This window comes from Neofelis nebulosa, chromosome 2 (genome assembly GCF_028018385.1).
Source record: "Neofelis nebulosa isolate mNeoNeb1 chromosome 2, mNeoNeb1.pri, whole genome shotgun sequence".
Classification (NCBI taxonomy): domain Eukaryota; kingdom Metazoa; phylum Chordata; class Mammalia; order Carnivora; family Felidae; genus Neofelis; species Neofelis nebulosa.
Window position 1 is genome coordinate 160,635,312 of NC_080783.1, and position 11,188 is coordinate 160,646,499.

The 11,188-nt window shown below is 35.7% G+C and overlaps 1 long non-coding RNA gene across 1 annotated transcript in view; it reads left to right on the forward strand.

Moving 5' to 3' along the window:
- Window positions 1–5,691, forward strand: part of LOC131504558 (uncharacterized) — a 79,869-nt gene extending 74,178 nt beyond the window's left edge. Inside the window, exon 3 of the long non-coding RNA XR_009258052.1 lies at window positions 5,597–5,691. This is a non-coding gene — a long non-coding RNA (uncharacterized LOC131504558). The remainder of the gene's footprint in view (window positions 1–5,596) is intronic.
- The last annotated feature ends 5,497 nt before the right edge of the window (window positions 5,692–11,188 follow it).

Below are 11,188 nucleotides of genomic sequence, written 5' to 3' on the forward strand. Positions count from 1 at the left end.
AAAAGTTAAATAATTCATAAGTAATGCTTTGAGAGACACAATGTTCAAAAAGAGCAGACATACTTTTGTCATTTCATGTAAGGGATTTCTGAAGTATATTCCTTAAAGAAAATAAAATATTAACAAGAAATATAGTGGGTTACTGAATACTTTTATTCTAAGTCCTCTGATATTTCTCTCCAGCGCTATTTAAAGGTTACTTTTTCCACTTTGACACCTTTGTTCTTCTAGTTTTCTTAACCGTTCTCTCTGGGCAGTAGTTTTTCTGGTCAAATTGAAAAATTTCCTCCTCACCGTCTATTTCTGCTAGTACCGCTACTTCATATAGATTCTTGGATTTTTTTCCCCATTTCCTCTGTATTCAGTTTGTCATAAAAGCATTTCGAGAAATATTTTGCTGCTTTGGTTGACTGCGTACAATATGCTCGATCAAGGCAAAGACTCACTTCCAGTGAGAGTCATGGACCTCAGCTCATTCTTCCCTTTCCAACACTGCATGCTGTCACAGAAATTCATGTCAATAAATTGTCCATTAGTGGCTGCACAGGGTTATGAGATCTGTTGTGATCTGGGTACTTCTTCTCATGGGATAGTGTGAAATTAACAATGCATTCTGAAGATGACTCAAATCTATATTTTAGTTTCAGACTTTTTACTATTTTTGTTGCTTATTTGCTGATCTATATTCCTTTAGCAAAAACACTCTTTAAAGCTGAATATTACATATAAGTTTGTTTAAATTGTGTTTAGACTCTACTATATCTACATATTTTAACACAGAGTATAACATCAAATTGTCAATATACTTATGATGCTATAATACTATAACAAATTATCAACCTCATTTACTTTGTAGTATTTTGTTTTGTAATTATAGAATGATGGTAGACAGTGGCTTGTGGGTAACCCATTTCCATTCTGGGAATTTTAAGTACCATTCACTTAAAATTTAAAATTCAGTCATTCATAAAAAATGTGAAATGTGGTTTTATCTTTTGTTTAAACTCTCTATTGGGTATGAGAATAGTTACATTGCTGTGTTTTGGCTGTAACTGGCCTAATTTGTAAAACAAAAAAAAATATATTAAATGTATTAATATACTTATATATTATATAATCCTACTCTCATGTCTGTGCTTTTTGATTTAAAAGCTGACTATTCAGTCTTATAAATGTAGCTGAAGATCACATAATTTGTAAACAACAATGCAGAGTGTGTTGGATTGAATTGCATGAAATGCTATAATGGAGTTGTAGATATTCCCAAAGATGTTTTTCTTTAAAATTTAAACCTTGAATTTAGAGGAGCCTGGGGCTCTTAGGTTCACACTTTAGTTAAAGGAGCAAGGTGATAAAAGATGAAAAGTCTTCATTACTATTACTGCCAGAATAACTGTGCTTTAAGCAGTTCACTTTCCAGTAAGAGTAATATTGAATATTTTGAGTCTCAAAACTCCAATTCAAAAGTTAATTCCTTGGCTTCTGTTTCAATGGGACAAATGCAATTTTCAATCATCATTTTGTTTATTTATTTAAAACCTCTTTTCTTACTCAAGATTCAAATGCAAATGTCAAGAACAGTGACTCTTCTATCCCCCTCCCCCACCATTCCTTAAAGGTAACAGAAATGTGAGGCATGAGGAAGGAATGAGTTGGGGCAGGTAATCACAAGACATGCACTTCTTTCGATGATGAATTTCAGCCAAGAAGTTAGATTAGTGCTTATGTGCTTCCTATTGGAGTCCGTGACTGCCTTGTGCTCTCAGCAGTACTTCCATTTTTGCCTTCTTTAAACGGAAGGTTCATGAAAAAAGACAGTATATATGGATGATTTATTATGGCCTGGAAAAGGTCACTTTGGGAATAAATTACTAATTTTTTTTTTATTCCTGAGCATTCACCATTTATGCAGTTTCAACTAACATTCATATAGCCATTTAAGAATCTGACTTTGGCAGACTTTTAAGGAGTACTTATTTCAAAAAGAACATGCTTTAATTTCTACTTATTTGCATATGAAGTTTTGGTATTCAATAATTCTGATATTGTTTCTAGTTTTGCATTCTATTTTCTTTCAGTTTGCCAACACCCTTTCCCCCCCCCCTCCCCAGTTGGACTTGAACTTTTTATAAGCAAGGTACCTGCCTCTGGCAGCTCCTCTGGCTTTATTTTATATCTCCTCCCATTTTGTTCTGCCAGAGACTTCTGGATCCAGTTGTGATCATTCACAGAATGTCCGTGATAGGCTGGTTCCCATTCTCTTTGGAGAGGGGATGCTAATTTAAGTAATGCTTTCGTTTATTGCTGTCCCCATTTGAGAGTATCACTTAGTGAAAAACTTGCATAGAGGTACAATTTCCTCCCAGTTCAGTTATTGTTTCCACAGCTGGTACAATTTTACTTTCGCCTTCAAACTGACTTGAATTATGTCCTTTTATTAGCTATGCTTTTGCTCTCCTATCGTAATGGTATGATAACAATCACATAAATGGGATGTAGCATGACATTCCTGTTTAAATATTATTTTGACTAAACAGGTACCAATATAAATATTACAAGCCATAAGCATAGAATTAGTGCGATAATTTTGAAGGAAAATGTGAATGGTGAATGGAACTCCCTTTGTCTTTGTAGTATAAAGAAGTGGTATTTGAAAAAAATGTCAGAAGAGTTTTATGATCTTGAAATAGTACCTTCCAGAGTGGAGATTATTTTTAAAGGGGTAAAAAAAAATACACATTTTAGATGTTAAAACTGCTTTTGAGCCCTGTACATTAGGCAGTAGTTCAAATGGCTTACATTATTTCCTAGACCTGGCTTACCTTATTTCCTAGACCTACACCTCAGAGCCAAGGGTAGTAGAGGTCATCATTCACTCATATCAGACTCAACCAGCTGTTACTTTTTTTAAATTTTTGATCATAAATCATCATTCTTTGGACTGCCCATTCTGTGCTTGCATAAATCTGACCTAATAAGAGAAAAGGCTTCCAATGTGTCCCAGATAGTATGTCTTAAATGTAGTTTCAGGTGACTGGAGAAACATTGAACTCATATCCTCCATATCTCAAATAACAATTTGTGGCTACTATGCTCTAATGTGTTGATGGAAAGAGCCCTTTATCCAGACCTAAACCACAGACAAGATGGTATTGTGCCCCTGAAGTCATGTAAAAGTGGAATCTCTGTCAACGTGAATCAGACTCACTTCTCAGCAATACAGCTAACGGTTTCTTCTCAGCTGTGCGGGGCACTCATGCAGAAAAGCAAAATCCCACTTTCAGCTGGGGAGTGTGTGAATGTAACACATCCAGTCTCTGTGTATTCATATGGATGAAATAAACCAGGAGACAGTGCTTGCTGTTGATGGCATTCTCATTTAGGAGCCTTGCTTTTCCTGTGCTGATAAATTTTGCAGAGCATAAAGCCAGGTGTCCTTTGGATGCAAATGATTTATGAAGGTTAATTCTTTGGAGGAGGGCTGATTCCACAGTATGTTTTGTGCGAGGTCACCCACCATCTTTTAAATTCTATGTGTGTGTTAATTGCAGCAATTTGAATTATTTTATTTAAATTGCCAATGAAATTGTAGCAATTATAACAGCATGAACTGTTTCTGTTTGCTTTTTTCTCTGCTGCATATGCCATTCTGGACTCTACCAGGTTAACTTTACTAGTGCTGTAATTTACTCCTCAACGTTTACATCTTCAGGTTTTCCAGAGGATTGGTGTCAGCACCATAAGACTGACTTATTTTTGCACGTAACTTGGTGCTACATAAAGCCTCGGCTATCTTCAAATGGCATGCACCATTTTCTTTCAATGGTCATGTGCTAAAATTCCTATGTTTTATATTTTGAACGTTAATGTCTGGCATGAGACTTGAAGTCTCCAAGTCTGAGTCTTCGTCGTGGACAGCAACTCTTATCCTAAGTGCTATGCACAAAGGTACATAGGAAAACTCTTTAGGAGCTTTTCATTCTTGATAGAAAAAATTTGCACACAATTCTGATCTACAGGCTTCTTCCTAAGAATACACATTTGCAAATAGAAGTTAATATAACTGCATTCCTCCCCCAACCTTCCCCCACACATTAAATCCCATTTTCTAACCATACACTGGAGAGTAAATGCCCTGGTCCCATAACTGTGTTTATATGTTTGAGGAAAGTGGAGGTAAGAACGACTTCCTTCAAGTGTGTTTCTCCTTACGACTTGAAGGACTCATTTCTTTCTTCCCCCTGCAATGTGAGTTTTCTTTCTTGTGTGATGAACAAAACTTGATGTCTAAAAGAAGACCAGCAGGAGTTCATCTTCAATAGCTTGTTCTTCATAGTAGCAGAGTGGAATTTAAATATCCTTCTAATAAGTTACAGGAAGACTATGAATACCCTGTCAAACACAGAAACCATGAACATTCTTAAGAGATGCAAAGGGATTTATTATAATGGCACTTGCCTTGGTTCACCCATGGCATTCTCCACAGTATCGTAAATCTTACAAATTCTTCCTCACAATCTCCTTTTACCTATAATGCTTTTCTGTAAAAATATGTTGCAGTGGGGCACCTGGGTGGCTCAGTTGGTTAAATGCCCTACTTCGGCTCAGGTCATGATCTCACCATCTATGGGTTTGAGTCCTGCATTGGGCTTTGTGCTGACAGCTCAGAGCCTGGAGCCTGCTTCGGATTCTGTGTCTCTCTCTCTCTCTCTCTCTCTGCCCCTTCCCTGCACTCACTCTGTCTCTCTCTGTCTCAAAAATTAATAAACATTAAAAAAAATTCTAAGTATGTTGCATTTTTACAGGTAAGAACACATTAGGAATATTCAGAGTATTTGGTATGTACACCTAACAAGTCAATAACAATTTTTTAGAGTGTGACCTTTCAAATATTACTGTAAACTGTAAATGTAATTAACTCACAAACGCACAAATATAAATTCACAAACCTGTAGGTCCCATCTAATATAATCTATTATAATTTAATTATATAGGTTGCTAAGAAACATTTAGCTATTCTAGATTGAAATCTTGGTCAAATTTTTTTTATAAGGAGGTACATATTTAATTTTTATGCCAGTTTTTCTAATGTCAAGATTATTATCACCAAGATCTCTACCAAACTTTCCATAGCAACAGGGTAGGCACAGCTCTGAGGACCCAATCTGTAAAATGTGTCACTATCACTAATCACAGTCTGACACTCTAAAGATTAGTTTACTATGAAAATGAATCTCAGGAGTCTAGACCAGACAGACAATGATTCATGGTTGCAAAATGAAATGCCACATTGTTTCACTGATTGTAATTAACTTCTTCCTGGTACCAACTAGCGACAGCCTGGAAAGTCACATGGTGTGTGGCTATATCCTTGATCTTGTTGATTAGAGTTAGAGGAACAGAGGCATCCTTTCTCCCAGACCACACATGTGCTTAAACTGGGGGACTCTGAGGAGAATTTCTTGTGGACACGAAAGTCTGGAACTAGTTTCCTTAATGAATAGTCTTTCTGGATGCAAGGCTTTGGGCCATAGAAGTGACTACCTTTGTTGTCTGTTAGTTACTTGTTTACAGTTCTGCTTGTTTGTTTTCTAAGGGAAATCTTGATTGCACACCTAATTGTGGAGCAGAAATCAAATGGACCCATGTGAGATTCTCTTGTTGCTGCAGATCTCCAAGTAATTACGAAAGGTAATTAGGTATGCTGTGGCCATTTTTCATATGGTGCCCTTGCTAGATTTGATCCAGTGCAAGCACAGGAGACCAACAGAGATATTGCCTTTCTTTATTCTTCCTTAATTTTAATAAAGGAAACTGGTGGTTTCTGTACTTCAGTTTATGACTTCATGCTTATTTTAACAGTCATCACAATGATATTGTCTCCTGTTGAATTTTCCCCCTACTGAAAATTTTGCTTTTCTTAAAATAAGAAATTCTAGTACACCCTAGAGAAGAATAATTTTCCATAATACAGTATTAAGACCACCAAATCTAAGAGATGCTTCACTTCCTTACCTTTATACTGGGAAAGTTCATTGCTTGATCTCTCTAAATCCCTAAAGCTTTTATAACTCATACCATATGTTTCATCACTTAATTATACACTGCATGTTTCAGTTGTTTATGCAGTGATACTCAAAACAGGGACTGGACCAGAGGATACTTTCTAATGACCCAGAGCACTGGGACTTTTTCCTGGGCCCTCAATATGTACTTAAGTAATTAATGCTTGATGACTTTTAACCTAAACTCTGTTTATTATTTGTCTGGTTGAAACATAAATATCTATTATTATTATTATTATTATTATTATTATTATTGGAACACATAGAGATATAGTTAAAAGAATAAAAGATGCATATAAGCATTTTATTTTATATATTTATATACTGATACATATAAATATCTGATTAGTATATATCAGTAGGTAAATTACATGACCTATTAAAAGAGGAAGGGAAAGAATGATGGCATTTTTCATTTGTAAGAGACTTCTGACAGCAGAGTTCTGGTTTCTGGCATGTAGAGGTAGTATTTTTACTTGAAAAACTAGTCAACCAAAGGCAAATCCTTAAGTAATAGGTTTTAAAGTTAGCAGAACTGGGTTTAAGTCCCTCTGCAGTTGCTTAATATATTTGTGATCTTGTAAAAAGCTGTTTATTTATTCTTTGGTTGAGCCTCATTCTCTTTTCATGTAAAGAGAAGAAAATGCTCTCTCTTAGGTTTGCTAAGCAGGGTCAGTACCTAAACATATGTGAAAATGTCTCTCATAGCACCTGGGGTCTGACAGGGTTCAGTTAGCTTCCTTACTGGAAAAATCTCAGGGACATGAGAAAAAGGATATTGTCTAATATATTCCATTGTTTTATACAGTTTTGTGTGATTTCACAATTTTGACAGGAAATAGTCAGATTTTTTATTTGCGCTGTGATATTCTGTTTATTTCCTAATTTCCTCAACACATGTAGACTTAGAAAGCTGAGACTATATATGAGACTTTGCATGAAAGAATTCCCTAAGACAACTTTCAATGAAGCAGAAGATAGCAATTTTGAATACTGTCCTTTTTGAAAAGAACAAAGAAATAAAAGTCACACAAATCACTCCCTTATACCATATTTTAATTTTATACTCGTGAATTTAATGTATTAAAATTTCAGAAAATTATATAAATTACTGGTATTTCAATGAATAAACATTTTTAGTGTTTAGTTACAAGAGTTCACACTTCATAATCTGTTGAATTTCCTAACACGATAACTGTACTCCCTCATAAAATAAATTAGAAAATTATTTCCCACAAGAAACTCCTTAATCTCATTCTTATCTTAATGTATGTGTTTCTCTCTCTACTGAGAGGCTATGGAGCGATGCTATAGCGTGTCTGTGGTCATGTTTTGTAGGGAGATGTGACAAACTAAAGATTTAACAACAATCATCTTTTCTCATTCCCTAGACTCAGAAAATATAGAAAAGAATAATATGGTGGAGTTATCGTTTAGTTAGATAATTCATTGGGCAAGAAACATCTTAAACAAGTACCTTCTTCTTCATGTTCACTGGAAATTCTCAGTACTATCATCTCTGAAATGATCTAGCCTCATGACAGACCCACAAAAACTAAAAGGGACTTATGTATTGATGTAAAAAAGTGGCCAAATAAAAATATTTCTATATGTTTACAGGAAAGTATAAACATAGATTCAAGTAAATGTATTTTATTATTCAATTTACTTTCATATTTTGTCAATTTACTTGTAGTTGTTTTAATTTTTTTTTTTTTATATTTATTTATTTTTGAGACAGAGAGAGACAGAGCATGAACAGGGGAGGGGCAGAGAGAGAGGGAGACACAGAATCGGAAGCAGGCTCCAGGCTCTGAGCCATCAGCCCAGAGCCTGACGCGGGGCTCGAACTCACGGACCGCGAGATAGTGACCTGAGCCGAAGTCAGACGCTCAACCGACTGAGCCACCCAGGCACCCCTACTTGTAGTTGTTTTGTTGAACTAGTGGTTGACATCTGTTAAAGTTGACATCATTCTGGATGTTTGGCTGTGGAAGAGGTTCAAAATGGCATGATAAACTATCCCTTTACTACAATATGGTTGGTTTTGAAGAGAAAAAAACCCTGCAAACAAGTACACTCTGGTAATAAAATTTCAGTAAATGGAGTTGAACAATCTGTTTCTTTAGTTTGGAATCTTATATATGACTTATTGTGCATAATCTATATTATCTAAGTAAATGGGCCAATAACTACCAAAAGTGACACTTAATTAACCTGCACCTTTTCCTTATCAATTGATTTGCCATTAAGTTTTCTATGTCAGATATGTAATAATAATTAAAACACTTTTGTATACTTTCTAACACCTCCACATAAGTTAATTAATTAATTAATAATTGATGAATAAAGAGAAGAAGAAAAGGAAAAGAGAAATTTTGAAAGCTTCATATCCCAGGAATCACAAATGATGTTTGTTGAATTCCATAAGAATATACTTATATTTCTTAAAATTTTTACTTCAAGTTTTGAAAAGTCAAGATAGTGTCAAATCTGTATTGCTGCCATATGGGTCTTTCAACAACATCCAGTTTCTGTGTGTACGTGTCTACATATTTTTTCTCTAGTCTTCCATTTAAAAACATTTGTTGACTATTAGACTGGAGATTAATATAGATTAATACATTTTTAATAAGTATAGAAAGTTTTTTAAGATATAATCCTTGACTTTGAAGTGTTCACAGCTCAAAGGAGAAAACGACATGGAAACAAAGGCATTAAAGATGAATGTTTGATGTCAAGTGACCACAGCCCAATTCAAATAGGCTTGGGTGGCTCAGTCAGTTAAGCATCCTACTTTGGCTCAGGTTGTGATCTCATGGCTCATGAGTTCAAGCCCCCACATTGGTCTCTGTGCTGACAGCTCAGAGCCTGGAGTCCACTTCAGATTCTGTCTCCTTCTCTCTTTGCCCCTCCCCTACTCACACTCTGTCTCTCTGTCCTTCAAAATAAATAAACATTATTTTTTTTTTCAAATAGGCTTATGAATCAAAGGAAATGATTTGGCTCAAATAACTAATAGTCCACGTCCATTTTCAGGGAAGACAGATGCTTCAATTATGTAGTCAAATCTATCTTTCTTCAAATCTTGGCTTCAGCTGCCTCTGATCTGTCTTGCTTATCTGATTCAGACAGATTCCAGCTTCGTAGAGCAAGATGGCCACAAGAAGCTACAGATAATAGGAAAAAGAGAGCTCCTTTCCACACAGCTCCATTCCAGAAAATATTTTACTGTCCTGGAGTATGAAATGCTGTCAGTAGGAAGCCTTGGGCCACATACTTATATGCCTCAAGGGTTAATGCCCTCAAAAACATGTGGGCAAAGAGAGCAAAGGAGAATTCTCAGAGGAAAATCAGGGGGCTGTTCTCATAGGAGGGGATTCTCAGTATCAGTGTAGATGACATACCACTCTGTCTTTGTAACTAGGTAATGGTCCCGATTCTTAATAGTAATATAATATATATGTATATGTGTGTATATATGCATATATATAATATATTCGTATATGAATCAGTGTTGTATCTTAGTGGCAGATAAACAAAAGCTATGTATTCTTCCTTCCATCCACCCTGCTCTGTGTCACACCCACTCTCAGGCAAGCTGGTATTACAACTTCAAATAGCCAAGACCAAGGTTGTCCTGCTTGACCAGTCAATCTTCAGCAGGCAATTCATAAAATGCTCATAACACATGTGTGAGTAGATATCTAGGGATTATTAAGAATCAAAGTCATATCATTTCCCTTCTCTTCAACCTGGCTAGCTCATATTCATCTGTATAAATCTGTCTCAAAGGGTATCCTTAACAAGATTCAGTTCCTGACCCTTCCTTCTGCAGGAAGAATAGACTATTCTTAACCCTGCGAGTTTGTGGAGAAAGAGAGAGGAGGGAAGATTTGAGGTCATTTGCTCTTTTGTTCTAGAGGAGTTGAAACGGAATCATGGACATGGTGGCACTATATAGAGATAGAATAATGAAGGGTGGAAGATATGAACAAAATTATGAGTGGCTTTTTTTTTTTTTTAATTTTTTTTTTAACATTTATTTATTTTTGAGACAGAGAGAGACAGAGCATGAACGGGGGAGGGGCAGAGAGAGAAGGAGACACAGAATCGGAAACAGGCTCCAGGCTCTGAGCCATCAGCCCAGAGCCTGACTCGGGGCTCGAACTCACGGACCGCGAGATCGTGACCTGAGCCGAAGTCGATGCCCAACCGACTGAGCCACCCAGGCGCCCCATGGGTGGCTTTTTGAAATATTATGCTATCATTTTATAGCAGTGCTATTCTCAATACACAATTTAAAAAAAAATTATACTGTTTTGTCATAAAGATTAATACATGTAGGAAGGTTGTCACAAATATGTATGTAAGTAACATAAGATTAGTGGATTGCTGACTGAAATTACTAGAGATGGAGTCACTCTATAAACTGAATAAAATAAGCACTGAAAGAAGTACAAAGCAATCCTGGCAATCAGGCATTTTATGTTATCAAGCACATCTGAATAAAGTAGGCTTATCTTTTCCTGATATTAATGGCAGAATGGTTTTATTTTTAATCACTTTAAGCACCAAAGGATTTATTTGCCATTTTTTAACGGAGACTTCCCTAAATCAGTGTTATAATGCTTTCTACCTTCTTAAATAAATACACTAAACATTTATAAAACTTATCTTTTCTCCAGGATCATCTATATCTTGCTGTGATTAAACAAAACCAATCAGGGTACATATAGCTCATTTGTCAGTCTTCTGGACTTTTTAAATCTTGTAGCTGATGAGTATAGCTTGTTTCCTCCTTTCCTGTTAGGCTGTCAGGTGTCCATTTGTCTTACTGGCCCTGTGCTTATATAAAATTATGCTACAATTGAAGTATATAGTAAGACTGAATACATGATAGTTATTGTGTTATGGAAAATCAAGTAGCTCTGCCTTATTCCAATTTTCTACCTTTAAACTGCTAACGACTTAAGAATCAGATTAGCAAGTTTGCTGTAATTGCTTGTAAATTAAAATTAATAGTATCTCCATAATACCTACAGAGTCCTGAATTCTCTCAGGAGTATGGGGCATAGGTTTTAAAATAGGTTACATTTGTGTGCTATGTGGCACTTTACCAA